This window comes from Pleurodeles waltl, chromosome 4_1 (genome assembly GCF_031143425.1).
Source record: "Pleurodeles waltl isolate 20211129_DDA chromosome 4_1, aPleWal1.hap1.20221129, whole genome shotgun sequence".
Classification (NCBI taxonomy): domain Eukaryota; kingdom Metazoa; phylum Chordata; class Amphibia; order Caudata; family Salamandridae; genus Pleurodeles; species Pleurodeles waltl.
The window spans coordinates 105730360-105736359 of NC_090442.1; positions in this window are offsets into that span (position 1 = coordinate 105730360).

Consider the following 6000-nt stretch of genomic DNA (forward strand, 5'->3'; position numbering starts at 1 on the left):
TGGTGTGTGTGTGGTAGCTACATGTGTGTGGTGTGTGCGTGTATGTGTGCAAGCGGATGTTTGTTGGAATGGGTGTGAGTGCGCGTGTGTGACTGTATACGTGCGTGGTGGTGGGGGTGTGAATTTATGCTGCGTGGTGGTGGGTGGGTGAATGTATGCAGAGGGTGGGTGTGTGTGTATGAACGCAGAGGGTGGGGGTGGTGTGTGTATGAATGCGGAGGGTGGGGTGTGTGTGTGTGAATGCATAGGGTGGGGGGGGTGAATATATGCAGAGGGTAGGGGTGTATGTGTGCATGGATGCGCAGGGGGTGTATGCTTGCGAGTGAGTGCGGGTGCGTGTCTGTTTCTGTGTGAACAAGTGAGGGTGCGTGTCTGTGTGCGATCTAGTGGGTGTGTTTGGCTGTATGCATGCAGTTGTGGGGCAATGTCTGGATGTATGCGTCCGGTTGGGTGGGGGTGTTTAGATGTATGCATGCAGTTAGGTGGGGTGTTTGGATGTATGCGTGCGGTTGAGTGGGGGTGTTTGGATGTATGAGGTCGAGTGGAGGTGATAGGATGATTACGCATGGCCAAGTGGGGGTGGTTGGATGTATGCATGCGGTCTAGTGGGGGTGTTTGGATGTATGCATGCAGTCGAGTGGGGGGGGTGTCAAGAAGTGTCTGGGCAAGTAGGGGTGTGTGTTTGCAAGTGTGTGGGCAAGTGGGGGTGTTTGTCAGCATGTGTGTGGGCAAGTGGGGGTGTGTGTCTTCAAGTGTGTTGCCATGTGGGGATGCCAGGTGCAAGTTTTCATTGTGAGACTGAACACAGTAATACGAATCGCACAGTATCAGCATGAGGAATTCGGGGCCAGATGTATCAAATGATTTTGCATTCGCAAACGGTGCGAATCGGTAAATCTCACCATTTGCAAATGCAAAATTGCCTTTCACGATGTATGAAAGGCATTCACAGAGCAAATATAAGGAATTACTAAAATAGCAATTCCTTGCAACTGCAACATGAATTTGCGAATCGCAAATTGCGTTCTGAATTTGCGAATTGCATTCTGTGAATCGCAAATTGCGTATTGAATTTGCGAATCGCAGAATGCAAATCGCGAATTCCGTCTCATAATGCAATGCATCAACAAATCACAAATAGTGAATATTCGCAGAATGTCCTTTTGCACGTGCAATTTACCACAAAGTGAAATCAGGTGGTGAACAGGTGCAACCTATATGAAGAGGCCCATAATAACTCAGCCTCTTTTCCGCAATGGCTGCACTCTACGTGATGGCGAGGAGGATGAGGATCCTGGCAGGTTTGAGGAGAGGGAGAAGGAGACAGGAGCGCAATTTTAGAGTGCGCATTACCCATTTTGACCAGAGGAGGAGCTATATGATAAGTACAGGTTAAGATCAGCCATGATACTTGACCTGATAGCTAATCTACAACCCCTACAGCATAGAAACACATACAGGACCAATAACATACCCACCCATGTGCAGGTATTATGGGAGCTATCAAGGGGTCATAGCAGCAGCTAGAGGGGTCTCGCAGAGAGCTCTCTCACGATTTTTCAATGCATTTCTCGATGCCATGCTGAGCAAAATTCAACAGAACGTAACATTCCCCAACACCCCACAGGAATTACTACAGACAAAATTCGATTTCTACCATATTGCCCAATTCCCACATGTATTAGGCGCCATCGATGGGACACATGTAGCTATCTTTCCACCATCGGCCACAGAGTATGTTCATCGGAACCGTAAAAGTACACATTCCATGAACATACAAGTAATTAGGAATGCCTCCAACATTATAACGGATCGCGTGGCCAGATACCCAGGTAGCACACATGACTCCTACATCTTTCAGCACAGTGGAATATACACAAGACTACTTGCTGGGGAGTTTGGCGAAGGATACCTACTTGGTAATGTTATAGTTCACAATGTTGCCTTGATGTATATGTGATGTCATGGATAACAATTGCTCATTTTACTCTCCTGTCATTCTAGAAGACGGTGCCTATTCCGTACGGTCATTCCTACTGATGCCCTATCTGCATCCTGCAACGTCAGCAGAAAGGAGGTATAATGCTGCTCACAGGACAGCCCACAGCGTTGTTGAGAGGACCTTTGGCCTGCTGAAGAGCTGCTTCAGATGCCTACACAAGAGTGCTGCTGCACTACTATACATCCTTGAAACAACATGCAAAATCGTGGCTACTTGTGCCATGTTGCACAACATTGCAGCAACGAGGGGCATACCTGTGGGACCCACTGAGCTGGACTCAGAAGAGGATGATGATCCCTTGCCACCCCTTCACCCAGCAGACAGAAGCATGCAGCAGAGGGCAGACAAAGACGTGCTGAGATCACGCGCAACTATTTATGATGTATGTAATGACAATACCACATCTATTTCACGTATTGCTGTAGGTAGCATCTCTATTGCCTTGACTTCAGGTAACATATGTGTGATTAAGATATAGCTATGCACTATACACAAACAGGTGTGAGTAACAGTGTCACACTATTAGCATCATAGTGTAACTGCTTTGCTACATTTAATGCAAGTCCCCTGTACCCCTCAACATTACTTCCTACGTCCATGCACTCCACTTCAGTGCTCAGTGGCCTCAGTGGCACCTCTCGTAGTGGGTTCAAAGACAGTACTGTGTCTGGTATTCTGACGCCTAGGATCCATCACAGGGGCTGTGAGACTGCTGAAGCTAGAGAGCTCCTCACCATCTCCACCACCAAGCTTGCTGTTTGTAGTACTCCAGCTGTCTGCATTGTCTCCAAAACATTGGTTATTTGCACCAATCCTTGTGCAACGTCCTGACTGCAATGTGCCATCTCCACTTGTATGCCGGCAGCACGTCGTGATACCAAGGCAGTTGTGGTAGTGAGCCAATTGGCAGATCTGCAGAACCCATCTTACCAGCCCATCAATTGGTAATGGCGCCTACGGTGGCTGACATGCTCCTGCTGCATCACAGTGCAGAGTTCCCTAATGGCGTTTGTCATTTCCTTTGCATTTTCTGCTGCTGTTTGCTGTCCCTCATGCAGCTTGCACATGTTTTCATTAAGAGACTCAAACTGCTTGTACATTGATCCAATGTTTTCACTGAGAGACTCAAACTGCTTGTGCATTAATCCCATCTTTTCATTGAGAGACTCGAACTGCTTGTGCATTGATCCCAGGTTGTCACTGTGAGACCCAAAGTGTCTGTGCATTGCGCCCATGTTATGATCGATTGACACCAACTGCCTGTGCATTGATCTCATGTGTTTACATTGTAGGTGCTGCACTTTCAGCATGGAAGCCTCAAGGCTGCCAAAGAGTGATGGGCCCTCACCTTCCTCTGTGCACTGTCTGCCTGCTTCACAACGCCTCCTGAGGGGAGTGGACTGACACTGGGGCAGGAACTGCTGTCTGTCAGTGCTTCTAGCCTCCGGGTGTGGTGTGGGTACTTCATCTGGCCTTTTCATCAGAGTCCAGGTTATACTCAGGGAGAGGTAGCACTTCTGCCCTGTGTCCAGTTGGTGCATGTATAAAGGACTCACTGGTGTTTGAGTCAGACTGTGGCTGAGTTTCACTATCCCCCACATTTCCACCTTCTGCTGCGTCAGGGCCCGGAACCTCTGCAACAACAATGTGCAGCATGTCATTTTTGATTAGTACTCAAATAGTTGTGTAATAGTATTAAATGTACACTGGCATAGTATCATTGAGAGTCTTTTGTGTTGTTTCTCTATTTGGTTTAACACTATCCTGATATTTATGTGGTATTTGCACTTTAGGGGTGTGGACTAATACTCCCATAAGGCGTTGTTGTGTTGTATGCACGATGTGGCATAGACTACTTATCACACTGCATAGTGCCAATAGCTATTTTCTGAGGGGCATTTGTACATGCACATATGTGGAAACACATCATTACCTCCCTTACCTTTGCTGGTGCTGGGTGTGCCTGAGGTGTCAATGTCAGTGATACCACTGACAGCTTCAGGAGGCAGTGTAGACTCTACCATGTCCTCCATTGGTGTGAACAGTGTGTGGGTGGGTGGTCCTCCTCCGGTGCTTCTTGCCTCCTTTCGCCTGCTGGCTACCCTCTCTTTGGCATGTGAACGCAAGTCATACCAGCGCTTGTGTATCTCCTCGACAGAGCGCTGTGCAACACCCACTGGGCATATTTTGGTCTGGATGTCTGACCACAGTTTCCTCTTCACACTTTCAGGTACCTGTAGTGAGTTTTTCCCAAAGAGTTTGTCGTGGTTCCTGAACACCTCCTTGGTGAGCACCTCCAATTCCTGCTCACTGAATTTGAGCTTGCACTTCCTTTCTCCTTCACATTCCCATCAGTAGACATAATCCTGTTTGGTCCTGGCTGGCTCTCAAGGCTGCCTCTTTGGTGCTTGGCTGTGTCTCTCTGCCTGCTCCTGTGGGTGGGGTCTCTGGAAACAGCATGAGCTGACTCACTTCCTGGTTGTGATGTCATCAGGCTTTTCCGGGTTGTCATTTTCGCAATTTGCGATTTGCAAATACTGATTCACTATTTTTTGCGATTCGGTATTTGCAACTCGCAAATAGCGATTGCGAATTTTAAGAAATCGCTATTACCGACTCACAATTTTCATACATCCCATTTTGCATTTCTAAAAAAGCGATTTCTTACAATTCGCTATTTAAGAAATGCAAACCGGGAGCTTGATACATCTGGCCCTCAGGATCGATAATTTCTAGAGCCAGAATCAGTGCTTTTAATTCAGCCCAATGGGCTGTTCAATCCCCCAGGGACTATTTTTACTGGCTGGAATTTTTCATGTCAGCACATACTGCTGCATAAGCAGCCGAGTATTGTTACTTAGAGCCAATCACTTTTTGCTCCTGGACCATCATAATAGATTATGAAATCATAGAGTTCAAGAGGCAAAATGTCGCTTGGTACAGGGTGTTCCTGACAGGAAAAAGAGAATCATTCATAGGAGAGACACAGGGTTCAATTATTCCCTGATATTCAAGTTGTGAGAGCATGTCCCTCACTTAAGATTTTGCATCATGTTTAATAGGGTATTGAGCTTGCACTTGTGGACTTGAGCATATGGGAATTTTATGGTAGGTGGGAACCCTTATCCCAACCTTCAATATTGTGGTATAGTGCCAGAGCTTGTGCAATTGCTCAGTCTTCAGCATACGTGTGTTTAATTGCCTCAGGAGCAATAAATGAGAAGGAAGGTATTAGTACATCTTCTCCTTGTGGAGCTTTCCTAACAAACTCAGGCAACCAACCAATCTACCTCAACCAGAAGAATCTCATAACTGTATGTTGATATAAAATCACTTTAATGGTGTTCATTATTTCATTCTCAAGTTGAATGTACAATTTATATGGTCTTATGGGAGGGTTCATCTGCCAATCTGGTTAATCAATCAATCCATATTTGTATAGCACCGCTTCCCACTCGAGTGGGTATCCAGGAGCTGTGCTGCAGTGTCAGTAAAAAAACATGTTTTGAGCCTCTTCCTGAAGTGGGTCAACGAGGGTGAGGTGCGGAGGTGGAGGGCCTTCCAGGGCTTAGAGGCAACGTAGGAGAAGGAGCGACTTTCGGTGCTGCAACATCTGATGGTGTTAGACCTGACAGCCTTAGGGTGGTCTTCTCCCAACTTTTTGCCTGCCTCCCTCCAATTTTCTGATCTCATTTGTGCTGGTTTTAGGGCTCTGCATACTTCATCACTGCTGACCAGTGCTAAAATGCCTGTGTTCTCTCCCCTAAACATGGTAACATTGGCTCATACTCAAATGGCATATTTGATTTACCTTGCAAAGTACTCTAGATGTGCCCAGGGCTTTTAATTTAACTGCTACTAGTGGGCCTGGAACATTGATTGTGTCACCAACATAAGTAGCCCCCTAACCATGTCTCAGGTCTGCCATTGCTAGACCTGTGTGTGCAGTTTCACTGCCATTTCGACTTGGCATTCAAAACTACTTGCTAAGCCAACCA